This window comes from Camellia sinensis, unplaced genomic scaffold (assembly GCF_055761805.1).
Source record: "Camellia sinensis isolate YWXY unplaced genomic scaffold, ASM5576180v1 Unanchor1, whole genome shotgun sequence".
Taxonomy (NCBI): domain Eukaryota; kingdom Viridiplantae; phylum Streptophyta; class Magnoliopsida; order Ericales; family Theaceae; genus Camellia; species Camellia sinensis.
The window spans coordinates 25,189,251-25,200,200 of record NW_028128987.1 but is presented as its reverse complement, the minus strand read 5'-3'; the positions used below and the strand labels follow the sequence as shown (position 1 = coordinate 25,200,200).

The following is a 10,950-nucleotide window of genomic DNA, read 5'->3' as shown; positions in this document are numbered from 1 at the left end:
AAGACAACCTAAAAATGTTTATATTTGGCAAGTTAGCAAGTGTATAATGAGCAAGAAACAAAGCATGAACTGATAACATACATAATTTGCACTTATTAGTGGATAACATCTATAGGAACACAATGGATCCCATGATATGTACGTACCAAAGCTACATACCTCAGATGGAGTGAACAGAGCACACACTTGATCAGTTATATTCAATAAGGATGCTTCCTGCCAAATTGAAAATTTGAATGAACAATTACAAAGGAATTGCAATCAGATAGACTGTGAGAAAGAAAATGAAAGAGAAGAAAGGAAAGGAAAGAAACAATCACCTGTTTGCACAAAAACCAGAGAGAAGATATATCTTGTCTTGTAAAATTCAGATTATAACGCCCCCACTAATGCATGGATAATTTCATCCAATGCAGGTTCCTTAAGCTTAAGAACACTAGGCTCCTGACTTTTCTATTGGCCTGCATTCAGAGATATACACAATAAAACCAAAGAAGTATCATGTGTTGTAAAATTCAGCTCATACTACCTCACTAATGCATAAAATTTCATCCAAAATAGGTTCCTTAAGCTTATTATCTAGCAGTATAAAGTTTAATTTCAATTTCCTAGTACAAAATGCATAAAGATCCGAACAAAAAGGAATCACCCACATACCTAAGGTTTACTTCCCTTTTAAATGTCAATACATATTTATTTGGTAAGTAAGGTACCTACCAAATTACTATGTTAAAACCAATATATTAAAGGTAAACCAACCATAATAATGAGAGAAGCTTGAAAAGACATTTGAAGGTAATTAAGTAACCAAAACATATAGTTGTGGTTTTTGACAGTTTACCAATTCCAATTTGTTAACACGGATGCATTACCCACTTCTTAATAAGCTAATACATCTGGGTGTCAGAATGCAACTTAATAGAAAAATAAGGTTGTATTCAGAGTACAAGGCTCCAACTTATGAAGCTGATTCCCATGGGTTTATGCCACTAGCCCGGGGACATATAATTTTTTATCCACGACATCTAAGCATGCAGTTTAATGCCACTATGTTTTTACGACGACCATTAGTAAATCAAGTAGTTCAATGGTTTCCGACAAGGATTTAAAGTATACATCATCATGTGATTTGAATCAGCAACATGCAAAAATCAAATGAAAAGCATTAAAAAGAGAGTAGTACTCTGCTACGTACTTAATGATAGTACCAAGCCATATGTATGACAACTCAGGTCAGTGTCAAATGATAACCTCACATACAGTAACCAAGAACTCTTTTCAAGGAAACCCTTTACCTAGTTGCCTCCGTGTTTTCATGAGCATACAATAGATGTCATAAGTTACTAGAGTTCAAGCATCCAAATTGAAAATTAAAAAAGCAAACCTCAACTACATGAGAGTGAGAGAAAATATGTCAATGTGTGAAACTATGTGTAATTCGTTAGGTATAACCTATGCTGAGATGTACCTATGCTGAGAATTACCTATTCTTTAGGTAATTCTTTAGGTATAACCTATCACTTGCACGGCTTTCACTGGTTACTGCAAAAGCTTGATTGCACCCTGTTCCAAGATTTCCCCTCCCACTTAACAGCCCCATGCCAAATACTACTGCACTAGCTGATGCCCGAGGAATCTATTTCATGATTCATGGCAAAGAAAAAGAGATGTATAAGAATAATGAATTCTAAAAGCAACGGAAATTTTTTTATAAAAATGTAATATCACAGTTAGTGTGATGCAATCGGCCTTTTGATGGAATGAAACAATTTCAGGGGAAACTTGATCCAAACAGCATTTATGGTAATGAGGCAATAGATAGAACAATTGGCTGAAACTCGCAATGAATTATCATCACTAAAGCTAACCATTTGCAAAAGTGAATAGAAGGTAAAGTAGAATGCGGCCCACCTGAGTTGCCTTTATTGCATACACATCCGGGTGGTAATCCTCATTAAACAGTTGTGGAAACTTGTCTCTGGTTCTGACCCCCAGATTATACAGTTCATCTTCTCCTTCGCTAATTAATTCACCACCCTTGTGAGCTTCCTTTGCCAAGGAGATTTCCATCCCCGAAACCAGACAGGAACTTTCTGCAAAGCCAACTTCTGCTCTTTTGCATCTTGTAGAAGAACTTCCATATGCATGGCTAAATCGTTTAACTCTTTTAACTTTTCCTTGGTTGGAGCACGAGTTCCATGCCTTGCCTGGGATACCAAAATTTTGACTAATGAAAAGTATTATTTTTATAGAACACTCAGTATAACACAACATTGCAATCTGAACATACCATAATGGCAGCATTGAAAGACTCCGTAGAACCCTTGACAGAAAATATGCAAGGAACAAGATGTTTTTGCAAATTGCATAAACACAAACCAAACAATTTTCAGCTTTCCAACAAAGCTGTGGCCAATTTTCAAGTGTCCAAAACATAGACATACATATTTTTTAAAATGTCCAGAGCATACATGCTAGCTAAGAAAACAATTGTAACAAGTGGCACATTTTGACAGAAATACAAAGAAGGCACTGGGAGGCCTCTTAGGCTTGTTGGGGTTTTTCTTAGCAAACTTTCCCTTCTTGGCTTGACTTTTGCCACCCTTATCTGCCTTAGTGGCAGCCTTTCTCTTCCTGACCTTTCTGAAAAGAAGAGATATATATGATCTGTTATTATAATATTCCTGTTACCACTATATCCACCATTAAATATAACGATTAGATGCATATAGAACTCATTTGACTCGACCTTGAAACTTTTGAGAACATCAAATTGTTTAGTACATAAACTATGAAATCCCTAAAAATAACAACTGTACAATAAATGAAAAAATAATTTACCTGCAGAATGGTCTTTGCTGTCCATCTATTGTTGATCAGAATTGATAGGTATAATTCTTTGTGTTTCATCTATTGCATGGAGAAAAGAGTAGAAATGGAGGAGAAGAATTGACGGGAAGGAAGAGTTTGAGAGAGAGAACTTCGAAATCGAGAGAGAGCGAAACGGTGGTGCTCACCTTAGCATATGGGAGAAATGCCCTACTACAACTGTCAAAGTGATCATATATAGTATGTTGATGCCAAAACTCTAACAGCAAATTGGTAAACTGTAATGGCATCACATCTAAATGAAGGGGATCAGGTTATGGAAAATGATATTTACTGTCGGTAGAATAAAATTAATATGTACAAGTTTATAGCAATCCTCCACTAACCAATCTAGAAGCTCAAGTACAAAATCATATGCACATGTACAAACATGAGAGAGAGAGAGAGAGAGAGAGAGAGAGAGAGAAATAAACAAATCAAATCCAGCTGTAATGCAGAGGTTATCTAAGTCATGAGTTTACCCTTACTTACTGGTGCAACAAGCCACCAATATGCTTTAACAGATATTTCCTGTAGTGAAGGAATGCTCATTCATTAATGCAAAAGCAAATATACCAACATAAGAAAATATACTGAGCTCCAAAAGCAACCATAAGTTACTTATTTAGCAGTAGTACCAACATAAATGTGCAATGTCAATGAGGTAGTGCAATGGAAAAGTTGATGGTCAAATGTACCTGCATATATCACATATCATTTTCACTCTCCTTCTCCAGCTGAGTCTCTTTTTCAGCCCACTCACATGGATTAAACGATACAATGATCCCATTTCCACGTATTCAGTCACCATGGACAACCGAGAAGGCTTTGTGCAGGCACCAAGGAATAAAATAACTGCAAAAAAAATGTATTATTTTCTTCATATCACTACACTACAATTATTTCTGATATGAACATCAAAAGAAAAAAATTGAGTGTTTTTTCCATTCACAAATCCTATAAAGTGTAAACACCGGGTTTACCCTTGTTGTACAGTGATCCGGACATGTGTCCGTGGATGTTGGTTGTTGTTTATTATCGTGTTTGCATCCTTTGTACTTTGTATATTGAGTTATGGGATGTGTTGGGCAGGTTTGTTACAGGTTGGTTGTGTTTGGGAGCCTAGTGTTGCTGCCCAGATTTTTGGTCCTTCGCTCGAGCGAGGAGTTTGTCGCTCGAGCGAGAGTAGTGTTGCACCTGGTTCTGGACCTGAGAGCTGTCTTTCTTGGCTCGAGCGAGCTTTCCTTCGCTCGAGCGGTCTGGATTTTTCTTCGCTCGATCGAGAACTTCTTGGCTCGAGCGAGCGTGTTTTATATCAGCGGACAGCAGCGTCTAAAACATCACTTTTTCACTCTCTTTTTGGTCCAAAACCCTTAATCCGAGCCTCTCTCTCTCTAAACTTGCACTCTCTCTAAGGTTTGATCTCCCTAGGGTGTGAATCTAGCCTAGGGCCTTTGTTAAAAAGATAGAGGGCGTTGAGAGCTTCGATTTAATCTGAAAACGTTTGGATTTGGAGCAAGTTGATCTTCGAGTCTTCATCTCCTTTGTGGCTTAAACTTCGAGGTAGGGATATCCTACTCCTCTCTATGGGTTTTGTCTTTAAATTTTGGTATTTTGAGATGTTGGGTTTGGTTTGGTAATTTTGTGAAAGTTTGGGGCTTTTGTGTAATTTTACAAAAGTTAAGGTTTTATTCATAATAAACCTGAATGCATGTTTGGCATAGAGAAATTGAATGTATGTTAAATCATTGATGAAAATGGGACCTAAGGGTTGAAATGGTAATTATGGATAATGGCCTAATTACATTGTTTAATTAATTGGGATAATTAATGGTGAGAAAAGAGGAAATGAAATGTTGATTGAATATCCATTGTGCACTTATTTTCTGTTTAGAAATAACTGCTTGGGCTATCGGTGGAGGATAGTCGTGATTGTTGTAGACAATGCATGATGATTAGGTAAACTGAAACTAATCAATGAAATGTGTCATGGAACTTGACGGTTGATAGAATACATTAACTGTATGTATTGGGTGATTGTATATAGAACCATTGTGTTTGTATACGTTATGTGTAGAGGAGGAGATAGGGGATGTACTCCGCGGTTTAGGGGAAGATAGGGGATGTACCTCTAAACCGGATAAGTATTGGGAGAAGATAGGGGATGAACTCCGTAGACACAGCTCATATGCTTGTCTAGAGAAGTGTGGATACAGCTTATATGCTTATCTTTGTGATGTGTGGATATAGCTCATATGCTTATCTGTGGATATTGTCGTTATACATATCTGTTGAGAATGTGGATATAGCTTTTGTGCTTATCGGAATGTAAGATATAGTTTCTATACATATCTGTGGAAATGATGATAGAGCTAGCATGCTTATCTGTTAAAAAAAAAAGGGAAGGTAACTTAGACTCATAAGTTGTATGACATAAATGTGTAATTTATGTGAATGTTTCAGTGTTGACCATCTATCAATTTGCTAATATTTTAGTCATTGTCCATGGTTGGTTTAGTGTATTTCTACTGGGCTGTGGCTCACCCTATATGGGAATATCATTTTCAGGTGCTGGAAGCATGCCACCTCCAAGGACATAGCTGGGAGGCTAGTGGCGGGCATACTTTGTTGCTTAACTTTTGATGTATTACATGTAACCTCAAGCCAAGGGCTTTTTGTGTAAACGAGTTAGTACTCTTTGTTTGAAACCAAGTGTTAACTTGGAAAGCTGTAAGCCTGTAAGGCATTTTGTTTTGATGTTAACATGTAATACTTATGTAATGGAACTCTAAGAAATAAAGAAATGTGGTTAGTTTATGTGTCAATGCATGTCTTATTTGATGGGTCTAATGTTATTATTTTGAGGGCGTTACACATAATATGGCAGAGTTAAGTTGATCAAACAAATGCAGGGTATTACCATTTGGGTGGCGTACAAGGCTGTGTATGAAAAGAAGAAAAGAAAAGGTCAATCGCATGGACAACAACAAAGTGGAGGAGGGGAATATGAGAAGCTATGATTGCAAATAGATCAATTAGGACAAACCTTAGAATAGATATCACATTGCAGAAGTCTTCGATGTTCTCAACAGTTAAATCTTGTTGAAGAAAAACTTTAATGGCAACATCTGTCCCATTCCAAATGCCACGAAAAACTTCTCCCAAAAACCCTAGAAGATTCAGGAAAAAAAATTCTGAAAGTCAAGTACCTAACACAAATGTCGCATTTTGATGTTTATAGGTTGCCAAAAATCTATTTATGGGGTTAATGTGGCGGCCGCCAGACTGTCTTAATATATACGATGTATAGGTATTCTAGAATAAAAACATGGACAAAACTAGAATACAAACATGGACATAAATGTGAAGTTCTCCATTAAATGTACTCGGTATAATATGATTAGAACTTTGTTCACAGAAGGTGATTTAAAATTGAAATGTGAAGTGGAAAAATGGTCTTAGTAAAAATAATGCATGAGTTTCTAAAATGCATTTTTGTGTGCAGTATGAATTATAATGTAGTCTCATCAGTTGTACACTATACAATAATAACAAAAATAGTGTATTTAATATAAGTGTTTTCTCAAATTTTAGATTTTCTTTGCAGACTTTTGGTAGGCAGTGCATACCAAATTTTTGTGTCTGATAAATAATGAATAAGTAGCATGCGAAGCACATACATGTTATTAGCAATGAACTGCTCACACTGGAGAAACAAAACAAAGTAAATAACATGACAGTATTTATAATCATTGAGAACACATATAAATGGTTGCTGTAGGTTTTTAGCATGGAATATATCCAAGAAAAGCTATTCTTACTAGTATGACATATCATTTTCTTTGGGCCAAAACTTATTCTGTTTTCATATCATTATCCAAAGTGAATCACCTCATCTATAATGTACATTTCTGAATCATACTAGGAATTTAAAATATATAGCAATGAACTGTTTAGGTGGATAGAAAACAAATCAATAATTTATAATCCATTCTTACAAAATATTTTCGTGTCTTGCTGTCAGATTTTTGGCAAAAAGCAGAGAAAATGGTAAACTTGTGACTCAGATAGATTCAATCCACTTGTGCTTATGTCACCACGTTATTTCATGACTTTGATCAGTAATTTATCACCAGGGCAAATGAACTTTTCACCGCCTTACAGTAAGTTACATCGAAATCGATCTCAATAACCAAATCGAGAGAGACGGGAAGGAAGAGCTTGAGAGAGACAGAGAGAGAGAGAGAGAGAGAGAGAGAGAGAGAGAAAATCAATACCTCGCGGTGAAGCTTCGAAATCGAGAGAGAGAACTTCAAAATCAAAATCGCTCTGACATGAATTTCAAAATCGAAATCAGTCTAAGATCGATCTGAGAAATCAAGCACAGCCTCTCCTGAGATCACTTCCTCTGCGATCGAAACCAACCCCTCTTCTCTCTTCGCAATCTCCCAGAGCTTCAGAGCGATATCGCAGAGAACAAAGGATGAATCGAGAGAGAGAAAGAGAGACAGTGGAGCTTCAGAGCTTCAAATCAAAATCGCTCTAATGAATCTGTATGAATCTCAAAGATGAATCTGAAAGAAAATCGATCTGAATCGAAATCGCTCTCAAGGGGTTAGAAGCAATTGGGGGTGAGCAAGAGAGAAGCGTGAGGATTGTGAAAGCGTGACAGGGTTTACAAAGCTTTAACAAAGTATTGTCAGATTCAAAATAGGCGCGTGAAGCACAACATATTTGGAGGCGTTTTTGAACGCCTCCTATTTCAAAACGACGTCGTTTTATTAAATGAATATGCGACGTTTTTATAAAACGTCGTTAAATATTAATAACAATGGCATTTAATAAAACGCTGTTAAAAAAACGCCGCCTAAACCAATTTTTCTTGTAGTGTTAAAACTCTATTTTATCTTAAAGTTAATTTTAGTTAAGTTTCGATCGAAACCCATATCTTGGGTAATTTTAGATCTTGAAGAACATGAACTTAGATATTATTTAAGAGTAACGGTGAGTGGGGTTGAGCTGTGTTATTGCGCTTTAGTGTGGGGTATTTAGTTTATTATTCTCTTTAGTATTTTTAAATTAGTAGTGACGTGTAGTCTTCATACTTGATTCAGGGCACTAGTTGGACTTTCATACTCTATTCGAGGATTATATTATTTCATTTTCAGGTGAGTAGTTTTATATTTTTATAAATGTTCCCCTACCCAGAACTGTTGGAAAATTAAATTGTTGTTTCAGGACTAAACTGTTTTGATAAATTATTATATTATCAATGGAATCAAATTATTTCTGAAACAAGTGTGAACTTGGCATACTGTAAACTATTTTTTTTTTTGGTCTCATCTTTGTAATGGTGAACTACCATGTTTTGCGAAACTGATGTGCATTGATTATTGGGACCATCTGTATATTTTAGTCTAGGGAAATTATTCCACTGTGTATAGTGACTCTAGCCACTAAGGAACAGATCCAGGTTGGGCCGTGATGACTCTAGTGCTCAACGATTGTAAGTAAAAGACCTAGGTTAGGCTAGGTGATCTTCAATCAGATCATCTTAGAGAAAAGGCCTGGGTTGCTATCCTGAGGATGACTCTTAGTTCGATATTGGATCCAACGAGGCTTATAGCCTTGAGAACCGTGTGGCATGTTACTTGTTATTCTTGGTACCTAGAAAATTATTGGTGTTCATTTTGTAATATGTTTTAAGTGGAAAATGTCATTTATCATGTTCTTGAGAGACATGAGTATTTTAATTATTAAACTGTGGAACCTTCTTTATGAAACAGATTATCCTTATCAAACTGTATGCCAATCTAGTTTTTGTGATATATATATATATATATATATATATCTTATTTTGGAATTGAACCCTGTTTTCAGAATTGTATTTACTATCCATGTTGCTACTCACTGAGCTATCAGCTAACATAGTTGTTTATTATTTCCATGTGTTAGAAGGACTTAGAGTGGACTCATGGCATAGTGGGGACTCAATTGCATAGACCTCTAGGACATTCATTATTTTGTTTAGATTGTTATGTCAAGTTTGTGCATATTTCTTTTTGTTTTTATTGAGGTTCATTTAGGATTATTTTGATATGTGGGTTGTTTATATTTCATAAGTTTGGATGGTATTGATTACAGTTGGTTTTGCTGTATATACTTGTGACTTGTCACTGGTTTGAGTTTTGATTTATTTATTTTTGGGCTATCATCACATTTATTCTTTGTGATTTTGGGTTCATGTTTAAGCTTACTTGTGCCTTAGGCTATGTCGTTGTGGGCCACAGTCAGTCATACCCGAGTTTGGGGTGTGACGGCAGTACTCTAAACAAATTTGAATTTTAAAGGTGTAAGGAACTAAATTGGTGATATAAGTAGAATTTTCCTTATTTTCTTGCACCAATCTTAATGAATTTTAATGTGTCGTGATACCCTTTAAGGAGAAATTACCGATAAATCCCAAATTAGGAAATGATGATCCATTTAGTCTTGTGTTTTTTCTTATGAACCATTTGGTCCTATTTAATTGGCAAGGAACATTTTCCTTTGATTTGGCATGGGTGGAGTTTACACATTTACTCTTGTTATGATTTTGGTGGATTCTTTTTTTCTCATTTGTGTGTAATGATTGAGAGGGTAAAGTTTTATATTTTCATTTTTGTGTGTTTGATTTTTGTAGAGTGATATACAGTGGATGGGTTTCAATTGCTGATGTTGTTTTCTTGTAACATGAGAATCAATTTTGTTTTTTTTTTTTTGGAAAACATCACAACGTACAGCATCACACAACAAGCATGTTACGACGTGTCCATCATAAATCACAAACATTATAAAATGAAATACCATACTACAAGACATACACTTATAGTACACAACATATTTCCACATTGAACATATTGGTATGACACACGGGAAACATAACCACGTACCCTCCAATCTCACTCTAAAACCAGCATGCACAACTAATGTCGGGAAGCAAAACCCCATTGTCTGCATTGGATAGATGATGTTAACAACACCCACACGTATAAATTACCACAACAATAGATTGCATATCCTACGTCCAAACAGGGCATTATTCCGACTATAAATACACACAACAATATCAACATACCTCTTCTACCATAAACTAATAGATAACTCTGACTACTAACATTCAATACACAACACCATAACATTAAAACCATATGAACATCACCTTTAATCATACACATTCGATGTGCGTATATCATCATATATCAAAATCACAATGTTAAATTTACCTCAAATCGCACATTGCACATTACATCAACCAATTAGGGCATGTAACGACCACTCAAACCACAAAACCAAAATCGAATACAAATAACAAGTAACAAATTGCAGTACACATCAACAATTAAAGTGTCAAACATTACAAACCTTCGCCTTTCATTGTCGACATTTGAAATTACAGCAATGGTGTAATTGGCGTGTACAATGACGAACACTGTCCACTATGTCTATATGTATATCTCTAGAGACGACGATGTCAAACCCTCACCGGCAGAGATTGATCGGCTACTGTTGAGGGTGGTTTTTCGGTGAAGAGGTTCCTCTAATTAGGGTTTCAGTCGAAAACACAAATGTGGAATTTGGGGGAACAACTCTTCGGAAAACCCTCAATCACATCTAGTGTTCCAATCCCCTAACATAGAAATGATTTAATGTGAGAATATTTCTTGACAATGTTTCCATATGCAGATCAAACATTCAATCAAAAAGAAGGAAACCAAAAAATATCTATAGCGTGCTTTATGTCCACAAATGTAATTTCACCCACAAGAAAATTCCACATTCGCCCCCATAAAACACATAAAAACGTGCATAGAAGAGGACAGATGTGTCAATCGGATTGTTTTAGGACCTTTTGGTTTAACTAAAAAAGGCCAGGACTAACTATTGCACAAGTTCACAAACTCAGATTTATTGGTGCTTCACCATACTTTAATGGTATGTTTGGATTTTTTATTTTTATTTATGGGAGAAAATAAAAAAGCTGCAAACCGTGTGGGATATTTCAATTTTGAATTTACGAAACTGTGTGGACTATTCAACGAA

The 10,950-nt window shown here is 35.8% G+C and overlaps 1 long non-coding RNA gene across 3 annotated transcripts; it reads right to left on the bottom strand.

Annotated features, from left to right (window-relative positions):
• Window positions 1-238: 238 nt before the first annotated feature.
• LOC145814187 (uncharacterized) lies at window positions 239-6,149 on the bottom strand. Of its 3 annotated transcripts, none has more exons than XR_014357526.1 (6): window positions 5,915-6,149; window positions 5,789-5,808; window positions 3,567-3,723; window positions 3,018-3,124; window positions 2,842-2,910; window positions 239-461 (listed from the first exon to the last, which is right to left on the bottom strand). It is a non-coding gene; the product is annotated as an uncharacterized LOC145814187 (long non-coding RNA). The 3 variants fall into 3 exon arrangements; XR_014357525.1 differs by having other exon boundaries at window positions 3,018-3,107; XR_014357527.1 differs by lacking the exon at window positions 5,789-5,808.
• Window positions 6,150-10,950: the final 4,801 nt, after the last annotated feature.